The sequence below is a fragment of the Carex rostrata genome, chromosome 11, assembly GCF_964058835.1.
Source record: "Carex rostrata chromosome 11, lpCarRost1.2, whole genome shotgun sequence".
Lineage (NCBI taxonomy): Eukaryota > Viridiplantae > Streptophyta > Magnoliopsida > Poales > Cyperaceae > Carex > Carex rostrata.
Window position 1 is genome coordinate 9,514,399 of NC_135928.1, and position 19,780 is coordinate 9,534,178.

The window sequence follows — 19,780 nt, forward strand, 5'->3', positions numbered from 1 at the left end:
AGGTTATATAGGGAGTTATCATTAGGATCGGTTGTTTATAAAAAACCGATCCTAATAGTATCAGGATCGGTTTTTTATAAAAAACCGATCCTAATACTAATTTTTTTTGGCGGGACTAACTTTGAAAAAAATAGTATCAGGATCGGTTTTTTATATAAAAACCGATCTTGATAAAATTTTTTTTCAAAATGGGTTCTGCAAAAAAAAAAAAAAAAATCAGGATCGGTTTTTTATAAAAAACCGATCCAGATACTATCAGGAACGGTTTTATTGCTAAAAACCGTTCTTGATAATTTTTTTTTTTTTTTTTTTTTTTTTTTTTTGCTGCAGAACCAACTTTGAAAAAAAATAGTATCAAGATCGGTTTTTTATAAAAAACCGATCCTGATACTATATATAAGAAAGATCACTGCGGTAAACCCCACTCATATTGATGGTCTATCAACCATCAAACGGCTACCATTTATTTTCTTTTCTGTTGATAATGCATGTACACAGATAAATATTAAGAAAAATGTGAAAAATATCAAATTTATTTATTTGTGTTTGTATGGCCAAATCAACTCTACTATGATCAATTTTGTACAATTTTATTATTATTAATGGCATCAAATTGTTAAATGGAATGCAGACCGTTCATTTCTGCATGATCATCCAACGGTGGGTCTGTAATTAAATGACATGTAATAATTTTTAAAATGATCAAGATATAACATGGAACATTAATAACGTAAAAGTGCCGAAGGCCCGACAACTGTAAGTTTTGATCCAACGTAAATTATTTACGGCCGTGCGATGTTGCTATATTGTTTTGCTTTGATGAACTAGTACACGAATCCCGAATTGTATCAAATTTTATAATGGTGAAATTAATATGACATTCTTTCATTTTAACGGTTCCGATCGACCAAATGCTAATATTCGTATTCGTTCCTTCACAACCCCACACAACAAGGGTTCAAGTCCTATGTATATTATTATATGGCACAAGTCATTGATGCATCATGCATGATTGTATAAAAAAATTCAATAGTCAAAATGACTTCAAAATGAAATATCAATGTCAAATAACTAATTATATTATCACATAAATTTTAATAATGTAAATTACATTAATTTTCATCAAAAAATATTTATAATTGAACCATATGCCATATACAACAACCATATATATATTCTATTAATCACCACACTAATTACATATACAACAACCATATAATTGAACCATATGCCATATACAAAAAAATAGTATTAGAATTGGTTATTTGAAATAACTGATTCTAATACTATTTTATTTTCAAAGTTGTTCTTAAAAAAAAAAAAAAAAAAAAAAATTATCAAGAACGGTTTTTAGCAATAAAACCGTTCCTGATAGTATCTGGATCGGTTTTATTGCTAAAAACCGATCCTGATGCTATTTTCTGATATATATTTCATTTGTTAGATGTATTTAAGTTATCTGAGAAATATATATATAACCAGAGATTATTTAAAAAAAATAAACAACTTGTTTGTGTTTGTATAATTGTTTGTTTAATTATTTATTTGTTATTTATAAATTAATACCATAAAATTAATTGCTTAATTGATGTCATGAACAAATGGAAACGAATTCATATTACCTGAGATAACAAAATATATATGGTTAGACCAAGACCATATTGATTCGAATTTGATCAGACGGTTCATATATAGGATGTACATAGGGAATGAAATATCTTTAATTTGACCTCTTTAAAGAAATTAATTCAATTATAAACCTCTTTTAAAAAAAAAAAACATACTTGAAAGCTGGCCAGGTTTTACAATGCTACCTTTAAAAAAAAAAAAAAAAAAAAAAAAAAAAAAAAAAAAAAAAATTTATCAAGAACGGTTTTTAGCAATAAAACCGTTCCTGATAGTATTTGGATCGGTTTTATTGCTAAAAACCGATCCAGATGCTATTTTCTGATATATATTTCATTTGTTATATGTATTTAAGTTATCTGAGATATATATATATAACCAGAGATTATTTAAAAAAAAATAAACAACTTGTTTGTGTTTGTATAATTGTTTGTTTAATTATTTATTTGTTATTTATAAATTAATACCATAAAATTAATTGCTTAATTGATGTCATGAACAAATGGAAACGAATTCATATTACCTGAGATAACAAAATATATATGGTTAGACCAAGACCATATTGATTCGAATTTTATCAGACGGTTCATATATAGGATGTACATAGGGAATTAAATATCTTTAATTTGACATCTTTAAAGAAATTAATTCAATTATAAACCTCTTTTTAAAAAAAAAATATACTTGAAAGCTGGCCAGGTTTTACAATGCTACCTTTAAAAAAAAAAAAAAAAAAAAAAAAAAAAAAATTTATCAAGAACGGTTTTTAGCAATAAAACCGTTCCTGATAGTATTTGGATCGGTTTTATTGCTAAAAACCGATCCAGATGCTATTTTCTGATATATATTTCATTTGTTATATGTATTTAAGTTATCTGAGATATATATATATAACCAGAGATTATTTAAAAAAAAATAAACAACTTGTTTGTGTTTGTATAATTGTTTGTTTAATTATTTATTTGTTATTTATAAATTAATACCATAAAATTAATTTCTTAATTGATGTCATGAACAAATGGAAACGAATTCATATTACCTGAGATAACAAAATATATATGGTTAGACCAAGACCATATTGATTCGAATTTTATCAGACGGTTCATATATAGGATGTACATAGGGAATGAAATATCTTTAATTTGACCTCTTTAAAGAAATTAATTTAATTATAAACCTCTTTAAAAAAAAAAAAAACGTACTTGAAAGCTGGCCAGGTTTTACCATGCTACCTTAAAAAAAAAAAAAAAAAAAAAAAAAAAAAAAAAAAAAAAAAATTTATCAAGAACGGTTTTTAGCAATAAAACCGTTCCTGATAGTATCTGGATCGGTTTTATTGCTAAAAACCGATCCAGATGCTATTTTCTGATATATTTTAATTTGTTATATGTATTTAAGTTATCTGGATCGGTTATTATGTATAGACCCGATCCAGATGCTATTTTATGATATATTTCAATTAATAAGATTTATTTGAGATATTTTAATTATCAGGATCGGTTTTTGTTGGAAACGGATCCTGATACTATCAGGATCGGTTTTTACTAAAAACTGATCCAAATGATTGAACTATTAGGATCGGTTCTAAAATAAAACCGATCCTGATAGTATCAGGATCCGTTTCCACAAAAAACCGATCCTAATAGTAATAAACTAGGATCGGTTGTTACTAAAAACCGATCTGAATAGTTTTTAGGATCGGTTTTTTTAAATAAACCGATCCAGATACTTATTAGGATCGGGTGTCCATATAACCGATCCAGATAGGCCGATCCTGATTTCTGTTTTTCCACTAGTGGAAGTCTTCCTTAATTAATTATTGATAGATTTTCTTCCGAGTAAGGTCAAGGTTGATAGACTGGCATCACAACTTGACAAATTGCAGTAACAAGGATGTCTACATATTTCTTTATGTGTGTAGAATTATAGTCAAAATCTGATACTCATATTTTCTTCGCATATATCGTAGGTTCCAAATTTAAATAAAAAATTTTAGATATTAAATAGCTAGTTAAATGACTTTTTTTTTTATTTTACTTAACAAGATACTCTTCAGTGAATTACATAATTGGAAGCCCCATCTGATAATTTGATAATTGAAACTTTATATCTAGTGAGTTACATATTTAAGAATATAAGTCATTATTTCAAAAAAAAACATATGATAATTTGATAATTGAAAACTTTATATCTAGTGAGTTACATATTTAAGAATATAAGTCATTATTCGAAAAAAAAAAGTGTATTGGTGATCACCCACTGCACGACAATAATATAGCACAACATAATAAATCCTTCACGACATAATAAAAAAAATGATTATATGTTGCCTCTCTCTTTTCGAGGATATGTGATAAAAAAAAATGCATGATGAACTCTCTTACTGTATTATATAAGGAACCGAATCATCTATCCCATGTGGGTAGGAAATTTATGTTCCTAAAGTCACTAACAAATGGGTCTGAGATTAATTTTGACACAAAAATTATGTTCAATATTTAAATATCAAAACTCACTCTGAACCCACCTGTCAATGACATTAGGGATAAGAATTTCTTACCCACAGGGAACAGGTAATCCGATTCCACATTTTTTTGAGTGAATTTCCTTCTTTATAGTCAACATTTTTTGTTCTTACTTAAATTTAAATTTAAGAAAGATTAAGGTACTTATTTTATTTTATTTTTTGTACATTTTTACTTGACAATTAAATTTATAATTTTAATTAATTTTTCGGAAAGAAAGAGAAATCGATAAGTAAAATTATATATGTGAAAGTGAGTTTTATAAGTGGAGTAACATAGAGTGAGTTAATTCATCTAGAGAAATAATTTAGTTTACTCTCTTTTAATTTTATCTTACTCTTTTTTATTTACAATGTAAGTATGAAAATAAAAGTTTACTTCCACTCTTACTCTACACACAAAATAATTTTGTGTCCCTCCTATATTTTGAAATATACCCATTCTTTTCTTAACATATAATTCTGAATTTTAAAATTATTAGAAGAAAAAATTGGCCGTGGCAGTAGCGTCAGTTTATCTCATCTCCTTGGTCATGGAGAATATACAAGGGTGTAAACGGGTACGATATGGATCAAGTGAAAATATATTTATACATGTATCCGTTGAGTTAATAAAATAAAAATCATTCATACATGTACCTTATATGTTAATGGAAATAAATTTTTTTATTCATACCCATCTTATTGAATACGATAGGAGATAGTGTCAATAAACGGATAAAAGTTGTCAATAAAACCTCTGTTCGTGCTTGAAGTAAAATATTTTTCAAATCAAAGGAAAAAATAAAAATAGCATGGAGTCATAGAATAATTATTTTTGTATGGCTTTAGAACTATGAATTAAAATACAACTAATTTGTCTTATGATAATTTGAAAAACTACAAAATCAATAAAATTCTAAGTTAATTGTCTCATGAAAATTTAAATCAATGATTTCCAACGGATAAAAAAAAGATAAAAATAAATTTATATTATATATATTTGGACCATTAATAAAATTATATCATATAATACATCATCCTCATATGAGTTTACATTTATACATGTAATTTATTTTTATAATTATCGTTAATGGGTGCAAAAAAAATTTAACCACACCTCTCATTAAGTTAATGAAAGAAAGTGTATCCATATTTGTATCCAATAAGCTAACGAAATAAAATCTTACTCATATTTGTTTTATCATGTTAGTCTTATCAAATACCATAAACAAAGAGAAACGAATAAAAAATATTATTGAATTCTATCTCATTGATTATCAATTTCGTGGGTCAGTCATTCCCTATCTCAAAAGGGATATGACAAGTTCTTATGTTGAAACATTTGCAAAGCTCCAACCAACTGATGTGATATGGCAGCCAGAAACCAGTTCTTACGTTTTGTTGACCGTTAGCTCAATGAAGTATTGTGTTTTTTCATCAATGTTATATATATATAATTTTAGAAAATTAATTATTGTCTGCCTACAGTAATTATTTTGTTTTCGTCCATCCAATCTGACACGGTCCAGAATTCAACAGAAAATCAGAACAGTTCCAACAGCAGTACAAACGTCTACAACAGCCACATGTGACATGCTGCACTGTTTTATTCATATCTAAGTCATACGAATTCGGATTAATGTGATTCAAAGTCCTACGGAAATATTACAACATATTCTACAACTTTTATGTTTTGAGATTGTCCAGAATAATAACATATTATAGTCAAAAGAGCGTGTCAAGATAAGTAGTCTGTTTTGGGCTGTATTAATTAATTAAGTGTGAGTTTTGAGTGTGTTTTAATTAGGGTCAAAGAGTATTTATTTCCAGCTGTATTTTGGGGTTTTTAGGAAGATAATTAAGTATATTTTGGAGGATAACAAGTAGTTGAAGTTGTATTAATGATTAGGTGACTTTTGGAAGTCTTTGTAAGGCTATAAGAGAAGCCGAATTTGTAAAACAACTAATGAAATATTACGAATTTTAAATTCTGAGTTGAGTTTATCTCCTCTTTGCCTCTTTGAGTTGAGCTTACTCCTCTTTGAGTGATCTCTGTTGAGATAGAGTGTGTCCTTGTGAATCTCATTGGCCGAGCCGGTGTCACAATTTGTATCTAAATGTTTTTTTAGTGTTCTCCCTTCCTTCCACTTACACCTGTTTTTTTCCCTTGTCGTCTTCGTCCCACATCCTTCTAATTAAACACTCCTCCTTTCTCTCCTTCCATTCTCGTCTTAGTCCCACACTTGTAAAATTTAATTTTAACCAAATATTGAAACTTCAGAATTTGGTAATATAGGCACCATATGTAATATACTACTTACATATGAAATCAAATTAATAAATGCTTAAACTTATGATTATGATTATGATTATTATTATTATTGTTAGTATTACCAAAAAAAATGCTTAACTATTAATTCTGAGATTTTCTGATATGTAGAAATAGGATTTAAGACGCAAATAAAAAATTTGATCATTTAACACAAGCATCCAAATAAAAAACTATAGCATCGGTCACGTTTTTCAAGGAATAAAAAATATATATTTGTTAGCATCTACAAACATTTTTGCAGATAAATTTGGATACGAAAAATTGTTTTGCGTATTAAGAATAATATATATGGGTTTCACAAGCTATATTATCATAATCCAAGTCAACTAAGTCAGTGCATTGACTTTGACTTACCACTTCTTATTCCTATTTATGTGAGCTTAGCTTCGGTCCTTTTAGCAGAATAAAATTAACAAAACTAAAACAGAGCAAGCTTAGCTAAAAGCTACCAGTTATGGCTTGGCTTCTTTTATTCCACCTTCTAGCGCTGCTTTTTGTTCCCAATTCACTTACACAAGCACAACAACCGCTTGGTTGCCAAACAACCTGCGGGGATGTCAATATCCCGTACCCATTTGGAATAGGCAAGAGCTGTGCGCTATCCAAAAAATTCGAGGTCAATTGTACCAGAAACCAAAATGGAACCTACAAGCCTTTTTTTTTCCAAGTGGAGGTGATCAATATCTCGCTGTTTCCGAGCCAAGCTAGAATAAAACACCACATGGCTTGGCAGTGTTACAACAGCACGGCCAAGAATGTTTCCTATGCAGATTGGGGTCTCGATTTGACCAGAAGATCATTTAGGTTCTCAAGTACCAAGAATAAGTTTACATTAATTGGTGCCGATACACTTGCTTATTTCTACCTCAGTCAAGGTGATAACATTTGGTATAAAACAGGGTGTGTCTCTGCGTTCTCAAGTTTGCAGGGCCTATTTAATGGTTCTTGCACAGGAATTGGTTGCTGCCAGATTGCTATTCCTCTGGGAATGAACTATTACACAGTTCGCTTTGATGCTAACTTCAACAATTCTGCTGCCTCCAGCTTCAGTCCTTGCAGCTATGCGGTGCTTATTGAAGCAGACAGCTTCAATTTTAGCACTGCATACATCACAACCACTAACTTCTTGCATGAAAACAATGGCACAGTTCCTGCTGTGTTGGATTGGGTCATAGGCAATGAGACCTGCATGATTGCACAACGTAAAAAGACCAGCTATGCATGTGTTAGCAGCAATAGCAGCTGTGTGAACTCCACGAATGGTCCAGGCTATTTCTGCAGCTGCAACCAGGGGTACGAAGGAAACCCCTATCTCCTTGGTGGTTGCAAAGGTACTATAATCTGGTTTTTTCTTTTTTTTCCTCTTTCTTTCTATCTTTTATTTTTTTAAATCAGATACTGCAATCTGTTGCTATAGTAATACATATGTTTAGTATCATTTCCTCTGCAATCTTGAGTTTTATGAGTTCTCTTTCAATCTTCTGAGTTCTGATTGTCAGAGATATTGTTCAGCTGGTATGATATACAAAGGATAGAGCTGGTATGATATACAAAGGATAGAACATAATTTATTGCAAATAATTGCCTAATCCACGGGTAACATTCAGTGAAATCTGATATAGAGTATTGACACTTGGACCGGCAGGTTCTGACAAACCCATCTCATATTTTCTGTGCAAAGCTGGAAATATCAAACTGTATTCATGTTAGATAAATGTCAGGTTCAATGTCATTCATGGTCCAATTTTTTTTTTTTCAAATTCGGTTCCATTTGCATCTTTTCAGTTCATGAAATTCTCAGTTCTTGCAATTCTAGGGTTCTGCTTAGGTTTTGAGTCAGCACGAGTTTTTCAAATGCTGATTGTTTTAAATTCTGGATTCAGGTTTAATTTGAGTAGTTTGACATTTTAAATTCTCATATTGTACTGGGTTGGTTAATTCTTGATTCACATCAATTTATTTGTCAACAGTAAAGATTTTCATACCTCTTGGGTCAGGATGGTTGATGTCAGGATTGGTCCTGCAGAGTGCAGATCATGTCAAATAATTGTTAATAAAAGATTGAATTTAGGGAACAGAACTGTAACTATCTTCTGCTGGAACTAAATTAATATGAGTTCTCACATATGCCCATAAGCTTTTGTGGCCCAAACAACATCATAATTTATGAACATATTTCGTATAATTCATATGTAACTTCTGTTTATGGTCCAGATTAAGCCCTCCAAATATAGATCTGATTTGCATAGTAATGCTGTACAAGGTGTTAATAGTTGCTGATAGCCTGATACAGGCGAACCCATGTAGAGTGTATATAGTATTTTCAAGAGCATTTTTAACATGAGTTTACTTAAATTTTCTGCAAATATAAACTGTAACAATTATCTTATATTAATTGTGTATCATATATTTTGTAGATATTGATGAATGTGCCAATAACCCGTGTTCCAAGAAGTGCCATAATTTACCTGGCAAATATAGGTGCTCTTGCCCTCTGATCATGCGTCTGAAAAACAATAATGCGGCCAGAGATTGTGAATTATACATGCCATTTGTAATCGGTAATTAAATCAACTTTCTTTAATATAATGTTTAAGTTTATTTATTTCTATCCATTCAATTTCTAATACAAACTAATTATAAAATAAAAAAAACGTCTAAAATGACAATAAAAGTAAGATTATAGGAAGAACAAAGCGTAGATATATTGCCATGAAGCCAAATTGTACAGTTTCCGAGATTGGCCCTTTTTCGTGTTCTAGACTATTAAATGCAGTGAACCACTGATGAAATCATAATGTGCCTTTCTCCTTGTCTGAAGAAAATTTTGAAACGATAACTGCCTGATTTCATACACCAAAATGAATAATTAGCAATTATGCTTCAAACTAATTATACACGGAACTACAATATTGTAGGAATTGGTGCCGGCACTTTGCTACTAGTATTTCTTGGGTTTTGCCTGTATGTGGCATTGGAAAGAAGAGAACTTTCTAAAGTCAAGGAGAAGTACTTTCAACAACATGGTGGTTGGATTTTGTTAAAGGAGATTAAATCAAACCTGGGGTTCACTTTTACAATTTTCTCCAAACAACAAGTAGAACAAGCAACAAACAATTTTGATAGTTCAAATATCATTGGTCAGGGAGGCCAGGGTACAGTATATAAAGGTACTGTCAAAGATCAATTGGTTGCCATTAAAAAATGTAAGATCATCAATGGGAGCAAGAAGAAAGAGTTTGGCAAAGAAATGCTTATTCTCTCTCAAATAAGCCATAAAAACATTGTAAAACTTCTTGGTTGCTGCCTAGAGGTTGAAGTCCCAATGTTAGTGTATGAATTCATCTCATGTGGTACTTTATTTAAACATATCCATGATAAAAAACAAAGATCTTCCATCACTCTGGAAACCCGTCTAAGGATTGCCCATGAATCAGCCGAAGCACTTGCCTACTTGCACTACTTAGCATCTCCACCAATCTTCCACGGAGACGTCAAGTCTTCGAATATACTTTTAGATGAAAATTACATTGCCAAGGTATCTGATTTTGGGGCATCAATACTAGCTCCAACCGATGAATCTCAATTCGTCACGGTTGTGCAAGGAACATGTGGCTACCTAGACCCAGAATACTTGCAGTCATGCCAACTAACTGACAAGAGTGATGTGTATAGCTTTGGTGTGGTTCTTCTGGAACTTCTTACCAGTAAGCCAGTAGTTGATTTTGAAGCTTCAGAGGAAGAAAAAAATCTTTCATCGCGTTTCCTCTCTGCTATGAAAGAGAAGAAAATGGATGACCTTCTAGATGTTCAAATAAAAAGGGAGGAAGATAAGGAGATCATCTATAGAGTTGCTGAGCTGGCTAAGGACTGTCTACATGTGAGTAGGGAAGATCGACCAACAATGAAAGACGTAGCAGAGGAGCTTGATAGAATCAGAAACTCAAAAACCATCCTTGCGAAAATACCAATTATGAAGAGAGAGAAAATTTGGTTGGTGAATCATCCATTCGTATGGAGATGGAAAATACTGGTAATTTCAGTATAGAGAGGAATGTTGTAGAGAGCATTACACTTGGCCGTTAGCTTGATACAGCCCAAATGGATTGTGAGGTTTTAACCTTCCTTTTCTCTTGTGTATTGTGGATTTGCTTTTATTTTTCCTTTTTTTTCTTGGTGCGTAAGGTTATTCAGCAGTATTTGTTAAGTAGCAATGTTCTAGAGTTGAGCTCGCTGGAGATACTAATATGCTGCCCTCTGATTCAGACCCTACCTCCCCTGCATCCTCCTCTTCTTATTATCCTAGTACTTCATCATATGCTAGCTTTACGAGAGCTTCCTACTCTACTTGCTCTAGTGACACTTAGTTCTTTGTGATGTACTGCTTAGCTACTGTTATGCCCTTTACCTAGCTGTCTTAGGTCTTTTATATTTGCTGTTATCTAGTTGCTTATGTTTTGTTGTAAAAACTCTACTCCTATGCTTTTTGTACAATGGAATTGCCGTTCCATTGATTATTGTAAAGAACTATCCTTGTTTCAATATGAAACAGGTTACCCACTTTTATCAAAAAAAAAAAAAAGTAGCAATGTTCCAATTATTTTCCCAGATGAATTGTCATGTGTACTATAAAGGTTGAGAAGCTTCTCTACAAATACTAGTACTGTTAATAATGAATAGTCTTTGTTGCTTATGCTTACTTTTGAGTAGTGTTATATAATTGCTATATAGATATCTCTTATCAGACAAAATAATTCAATTCACTTATCTTTTAATATGCTGAAACCTAATCCATAAATACTCAAGGTGCCAGTTAAGTACATTCATATCAGTGTTTATTTTTTAAGTACTACAATTTAGATTCTTCAATTGGATTCTTCATATTGATATATATGCAACAACTATTTATTAACCAGAATGATACTAACAGAATGATGCTAACAGTATAGTAATTATCAAAAACGAAAAAAAAAACATTGGAGTACCAGAATGAGATCCTACGATCAGAGTGTAATGCAAAACCATGTACACTGGAAACCGACAGACTAAAAGAAGCCCCAAGTACCTGGGGTTAATCGCGCCAAGATATACGGTCTTCTGACTGAATTCGTATTCCCTCAGGTGACTAATCTGAGTAGAATTGAATCGGACAGTCCGAAAATAGATTGGCACGAATCTCAAAGCACAAATAATCCTGCCCCGTATCCCGACCGTCTGAGAGTAAATCTAAGTCGTCCGTTTCAATTGTATTGTTTCAGGTACCTGGGAGGATACGGATCCCTTCTGACTTTGGGTCGAGAAACATGGATGGGGAAGCGCAAAAGGGAAGGAAAGAATCAAATGGGCTGGACTTTGGGTAAGTAATTAACTTCTCGTAAATGGGCCGGGCCTGATATGAGCAAAGGACCTGAACTTGGAGTTGACATGGACGAAAGGCGCGAATTCACATCACACACTTCCCGCGCCAACATGAAGATTTTGATGAAACAATGATTGTTAGATATTTCATCGAATGCAGCCACAATTGGAGATTTTGTGAGCACATATGTAGACTGGCCGGAGGTAGCCACATATAATTGTAGTTAATTAGATGCGATTATGGATAGGAGATAAATAAATATAATGTAAAAACTAATTTTTAGAAAAAATATGAAGCGGATTTCAGAATTTTGGTTGAAATTTAAATAAATTATGGCTCACACACATTTTATTTTTAGAAAAAAAAAATAGAAGTGGAGTTACTTATTTATTAAAATATTAAAATAAAGTCAAGTGGTTAAAAAAATATAAATTATCCGCTCGCAATTAAAAAATGATAAAAAATGAATACATAAAGTTGTAAAAAAATTATTTTTTTACCCCTTGACTTTATACTAAATGAATTTTAAAATTTTAAATGTACACGCATCACTCGTGAAGTAGATGAATTTCACTAGTTTAAATTTATCGTTTGAAGCCCAATTCGATAGATCTAATCGTCATTTTGTCCATTATAAATATGATTTTTTATTAATAGAATCATTAGTAGACATTTAAAACCACTAACTAAAAAAATAATTTATACATAGGTATATAATTTTTCCAACTACTTCCTTCGTTTTATACATGGACAATATATAACTTAAATGTAGACTTTTCTGATAATTGCATTTACTCTGGTGACTAAATAATTATCATAAATGCGAGAGGCTACAAGTTTGAAATTAAGTGTCCATATTAAAAATATGAGATAAACATACTTTACTTATCATTCCGTACTAAAAAAAATAAAAATGAGATAATTACATATTTTACATATCATTCCATACTAATAAATATTTTTTTTTTTTTTAAAACTAAATGGAGTAATGCCTACGATTAGATCATATTAAAATCAATTCAACATACAATATCTCACCGAAAGTTGTTCATGTGATTAATATTGACATTCGAACATGGGCATATTCAAAATGGAGCAAGGAATGGTGAAGTCACTTTCATGATTTTAGAGCTTGATCGTATGATTAAAATTTTGTTTTTTTTGCCATGTGCTAGCTCTCTATTTCATCATGTGTGATTTACAAAAAGAAAGAAATAAATATTATTGCATGTGGTCTAATGTTACTTCTTTAATTTAATTTGAACAATTTTAAAAACCATTAAAGAAAAGAAGAAAATAATAAGACTTTAGTCTAGCGATTAAAAGTAATGTTTTATGCATAGGTTGTTGTATGTTTAAAACTTCAATAAAATCTCTGTGAATATTATCATATAACTAAGGATTTAACTGTTAATCTTTTTTCATACAAAAGAAGAAGATGGAGGAGGAGGAGCTAGGTGAATAAAGGAGTCGAGAACTTGGCAAAAACCCAAGTAGGTGCATTTAGGGGTGGGTTCAGTAAAGGGGTGCTTCAGAGGGGCAGAAATTCCTTCATTAAAGGGAAGGAATGGGAACGAAGGAGAAGAGGAGAGAAATGCAGGCTGCCTATGCCGTTCACTCGCTCCAGAAGAACAAAATCAGAGAGGAAAAAAAGGGAAGGCGCTACTATAGTGAGGGTAACGCGCTATACAAACTTCTCAAATTTGTACCTCCCAAATCAGAGTATAGGAATCACTGTAGCAAGTCATCAAATCCTAATTAAGTCTATAAGATGAAGAAAAACTCAATTAAATGCCTTCTATGAACCATTTTTTGAGTAGGTATTTTTTTTTATTTACAACTGAATTGCAGACGCATAGGTCACACCAATTGAATATTTCATTCTTCCATCATCGGTCCATGTTATATGAGCTAATTATATAGAGAAGGGATTCATTTACAATATTTGAAAGTTACAATATCTTACAATATGATATCTAAATTAAAATGCGCTTGGAGATCATATTTTACATTATTTTTTATCTCCAAGCGCATTTTGTAGTAGCATTTAGGTTTGGATCGACTGTTTAGACTTTGAAAATTGTAAAATCGAATTGTCGTAAGATGTTGTAAATGGATCCCTCCTCAATTAGATATCTCCGTCCTCCTATCAGATAAAATAGACGTAATAATAAAAATTTAATCATTAAATTTCGTTGGTCACATATTTTTGTTGACCGACTTAGTTTCTAAATCATAAAATTCGAGTGGTGTACATAAATTAACGAAGAGAAGAGTTCAAATGTTTTTATTTATTATATCTATATTATGTCTCTATTTTTACAAAATATTAATAATTCAAAATTTAAAACTTAAAAGTAAATATAAAACCAGTTGGAAAAAGTTAGCAACTAAATTTCGAATTAGAATGCCTTGCACGTTTATATACACAATATTGTACTGTAGAAGAAACTGCTACTTTCATTTATTAATTCATTCTATACGATGAAGGAAAAAGCTATTAATCCTATTATGCTTATCACAATATTTATAATCTGGAGGGAGCACTATAGCTGAATTTTCAGATAGAATATATTACAGATAAATGAGTTATTAGAGCAAGTAGAAGATCAATATACGGAGATAGCTCGATGAGCGCAGAAATTAAGGAAACATTCATTGGCGTTGGAGCACAATTTCAAGCTATATTATTATTCTTTTAATTTAACTCTACTTTAATTTTCTTTAATTTTCATTGGCGTTGGAGCTCAATTGTTTTGATGGAGGACGACTCAATTGTCAAAGTCCATTGTCCAATGGGAAATTTCCCATTTCTTGTGTATTTAATCGAGGACGACTTAGTCAAAGTGTTAGAAGATTAAAATGATCATATGGCTGCAAAATGAATATATTTTCTGGTCCTAAGCAAATTAAAGAAATATTGGTTGATCAAAACTAGGGGTGGCAACGAATCAAATAGAATCCAACTTGTCCTAATTTGAGTTTGAGTTTGAATAAGATTCGAACCCGAACTATGTTTGATTTATTTCGAATCGAACTAATTTTAAATCATATTAATTGCGAACTACACATTTTTCGAACGAAGTCAATCAAATTCCGAACTACAAATTTTTTTTGAGAGCTCTAATTACACCAGTAGTTTATGCATTAATTTTCTTCTCGTGGAACAAAATTAACACAGTTTCCTTTTATGTTTTACAAATTCACACTAATGGATTATGGAGTAGTTCAAGATTTTCCTACCTTTTACGCTACTGGATTGATTAAAATCATGGCATAGCTCTAGTCAAATGAAACTTATTCCATTGTTAATTTGCTACCCTGCTGAAATATTTTTCGATTATAAGTTAACATTATATTAACAATTTTGAGCTGTTATATAAGTTTGGTTCTTGCATTATGAAAATTAATGATTGAATCCATTAGTTGTATTATTTGAGATTCGAACCTACATAGTTCGCGAATCAATTTTGAACGAATTATGCCCAGTTTGAGTTTGATTTGAATAAGATTCGAACCGAATTGGGTTTGATTTGTTTCCAAACAAACTAATTTCGAATCGAACTAAACTCAAATCAAACTCAAATCGAATCACGAACTATGAATCATTTTGCCAACCCTAACCAAAACTACACAAGTTGTAATTTCGGATTAACTTTCCCTCAATAAGGTCGGTGTATAGAAGATAGGTGTCATTATTTAATTTCTTATTTGCTCATTTCTACGGAGCTTTCTTTGATGGGTATCAAGATCCGTGCAAATCTGAGTTCCGAATCACCAAAAGAGACTTGATGAACTAAAGACTAATTAATGCTACCCATACCGATTTTTTTTATAAATATTCAAAAAAAGAATTAAATTTTAAAAAATATCCAAAGTTACACCAGATTTCGATATTTACTCAAACGGCAAATTTTTTTTCGCGATAATTTAATCTAAAACTGCAAAAAATAATTGTGATTTTGGAATTTCAAAACCAACAGTTTCAATTTTAGCACCAAGAAATCAGTTGACAATAATAGCATTCGTTGTAATGATGGTGTTCTTGCACACTAAGATGCACTGCGACGTCTCGACCAATGGAAACAAATTTGGTGATCTGAGCTGGCCCTGACAGTCATAAAGCTGCCGGGTTTTTTTAAGCAATGTGAGCTCCTCTCACTACAAGAAATATATCATTTTCGACGTATTGACTTGAGATGGTTTTAATTTCATATGAACCGGTACATTTGTATTGTGCAGTGTACAAAGATGGTAGAAAGGAGGAGAAGAAGAAAAGCGATACAAAATACATCTCTAGGTAAGTAGTTAATTCTAATTTTTATGGCACTCTTGTATAAATTGTCTAGACTGGACTCACTGAAGAGTTATTTGTATTTGACATCTTCATTTTCTCCAAAAATGAATTATGAAATAACATTATGTTCCCTTTACCATCTCATTTAATTTCTTTTTCTAATATTCTTTAGGCTAGGAGCGATGGCATAAGTCTGCTAGTTCAAAAAGACAAGATTTATAATGTTTATGATCCTGTATACAATAATTCAATACTTCATTTGTAGAAGTGATCTTTGGATTTTCTATACAAGTGAAATGTTATATATAATTATTGTTATGGATTTTCTGCGCAAATATTTTTTTTTATATTTTTATAGTTTTTACCTGCGTTTTCTAACGCCAATATTAAATTTGAATTTTTTTTTTTTTTTTGTGATTTTTATTAGCGTTTTTTAAGCATCGGAAAAAGCCAAATAAGCGTCGGGAAAAGCCATATAAGCGTCGGGAAAATCAAAACAAGTATGGCGGAACTTTGCAAATGCCGGGAAAAGCAAATTTTGGGCGGTGCTTTGTAAGCGCTAGGAAAACCTAGGGAAGCTCCGGGAAAGACCTTTCCCGACGGTAGTATTGCCGGCACTTGTTTAAACGCCGGGATAGGTATTTGGTGACATTTTTCAGCACATTTGGTGGCATTTGTAAGTGCCAGGAAAGGGTAGTTTTCTTGTAGTGATTACCATTTCTATTTGACGTTGACGTTGACGTACCACTTCTATTTGATATTTATGTGAGCTTAATTAGCTTCAGTCCGGTAACTTAGCTAAATAGTGAAAAGTTGTATCTAAACCCCCAAGGCTCCAACATCTTTAAAAGAAAATACTGAGATGAAAAACTTCCAATTATAGGTACTATCATGAAAAACGAAAAATTAATAAAACAGTTAATTGGAAGTTTAGTGGAAGATTAGTGCTATTTTATATCATGAAAACTTCCAATTATAGGTGCTATTTAATAAAACAGTTAATTAGGTACTATCATAAAAACTTCCAATTATAGGTACTATCTCAAATCTTACTTATTTCATATCATGAAGATTAGTGCTATTTTGATAGCGGCAAATCTGCAATTAGATTAGTCAGTGCATAGAGAAAATTTCTCTTCATATTCAATTTACTCATCTTTAGAATCTCTTAATAATTGTAGAAACTTAATAAATGTTTTAATCAAATATAAGTTTCTTATATATAACTTGTGCGGGAGAAAGTCATATGTCAATAGTATCATTGTCCCTCATTTATAATGAGTGATGATATTTTATGGGCCCCTTAGTAAAGTACAATTATAATGCATGCAATATAACTGAAGTACAGTTATATATTTATAATTTACTTAAGAAACCAAAAAATGAATATAATACAAAGATGACACAGTCCGACTTTATATATTATCCATAATATCATGTGGTAAGGAATGAACACAAATAATGTTATTTTTAACATTACTTTAAAGGATCATGTATTATAAAAATGATACTTTACATCTATGTTATTTGGGAAACTATAATATATAGATAGAATACTGTTTATAGTTTATGGTAATAAAATATTTTATGTCATTGCCGATATAATACAAATCCTCCATATAAGTCACACCAACTGAACGAGAAACAAGAAGGATAATTTATTTATAATATATATTATTTCATATGATATGAAATAAAATACATGTGATAAAATGTTAAATATCATGACTACTTAGAACGAAGATAAATTTATGAGAAGTGTGCATATATATTATTTGGTATAATGCGGTGCATATTATATAGTATAATATACATGACACATAAATATAATAATATGCAGAACATTGTTATAACATAAGTTTATTAAAATCCAAAATTAATATGAGTTGAAGCTGATACTGTAACGTAAGTTTTTTTTCATTATTTTTTTACGGTTTCATTTTGTACTAAATGAATTGAAAATTTTCAAAATTTTACATCTCATATCACTCATGGAGTGGATTGGTTTCAATTATTTGAATTTATTATTGAAATTAATTAGATAGATTTTGAAGTTATCCTCAGCAGAGCTTTTTTGGTAAGCATAGTATACAGTAGTTTTGCTCATATAAGTTTTGGTAAGCATATTATACAGTAGCTTTGCTCAAACTTATATGCATCTTGATATATTTTTTATTTTTTATTGATTATTAATTCACACTCTTTTCCATTAGAGAACCATAGATAAAATTTTGAATTTCATGATAATAAACTAAACATGTTAGACAAAAAAAAAACAGTTGATAATACCTGTACATAATTTAAAAAGAAAGTTATATTGTTTTGAAAATTTTCTTATAAGCTGCAAAAATGAACTCTCAATTTTTGAATAACAGTGTTAGAACTTTTCTCTAACCAACTGTACTATCTCTCCTTTTTTAAAAAAGAAAAGAAAAAAAAAGTAATCTCAAAGCTTACTTATTATATATCGTGAAGATTAATATACAAGGCAATGTTATTTTGATAGTTGCAATTAGATTAGTGAGGAGTCTGGCTAGTATAACATCGGTGTCACATGACACTAACTTCAAAATTGATTGAATAGACTTCAAATGACTAATTCAAACCGTTCAAACCAATTTACTTTATGAGTGATGCATTTACATGCAAACTTTTTATATTTTCGAGTTATTTTAGTATCAAATCAAGTGGTTTTAAAATTGAAAAATAAATGTATTAAAATTAACTTAAAAACTCATACATTTGACCGCTTGACTTGATACCAAATAAATTCAAAAAGTTATAAATTTTACTTGTATACGCACAACTAATGAAGTAGATCGGTTTGAATGGTTTGGATTTATTGTTTGAAGTTGATTCGATAAGTTTTGGAGTTGATGTTATATAGACTGAAATGACACTCATGTTATAGTAGCCATACTCATTAGTGAATGCGGAGAGAAAATTTTCTCTTCATATCCAATTTACTCATCTTTAATATCTCTTAATAATTATAGAAACTTAATAAAAGTTTTTATCAAATATTTAAAAGGAAACTATTAAATACTATTGAAAGAGAATTTAAAATTTCAAAAACACAGTTAATTCATTACTCTCTTTGTTGATAATTTACTTCATTTTTGGCGACATTAATTTCTTATTTGTTTGTGTTTATCAGAGATAATTTTAATTCATTACTCAATCACATTAACTCTTGATAATTTTAATTTAAGATATGAAGTCCTGCAATCATGGGGGCGTGTTGAAGGGACTTGTTTGCTTGCGTTTACCCAAGAGAGATACGGAGTCTTCCGTAATCAATTATTGATAGATTTTCTTCTGAGTAAGGTATACTCAAGGTTGATAGGATCATTCAACCAATTATTAATTGATCCTTATTTTTCCTAAAGAAAAAGGTTGACAGGATGGCATCACAACTTGACAAATTAATTGCAGTAACAAGGATGTCTACTTTTATTTTCATCACATACATTGTACCAAATTTTTTAAAAATATCCAAAAAAATAATTAAATTTCAAAAACTAATCAAAGTTGCACACAATTTTGAAATCTACCCAATCCGCAAAAAAATTTGCGGTAATTCAGTCTCAAAATTTGCGGTTTTAGAATTCCAAAACCACGGTTTTTTTTTAAAAACAAATTGCGGTTTCAATTTTTTTT

The 19,780-nt window shown here is 30.5% G+C and overlaps 1 pseudogene across 1 annotated transcript in view; it reads left to right on the forward strand.

Annotated features, from left to right (window-relative positions):
* The window catches only part of LOC144561713 (wall-associated receptor kinase 2-like), an 85,663-nt pseudogene extending 74,651 nt beyond the window's left edge, over positions 1 to 11,012 (forward strand). The window contains exons 2-4 of the transcript XR_013513913.1: positions 6,910 to 7,795; positions 8,882 to 9,025; positions 9,383 to 11,012. The product of XR_013513913.1 is annotated as a wall-associated receptor kinase 2-like (transcript). The remainder of the gene's footprint in view (positions 1 to 6,909; positions 7,796 to 8,881; positions 9,026 to 9,382) is intronic.
* The last annotated feature ends 8,768 nt before the right edge of the window (positions 11,013 to 19,780 follow it).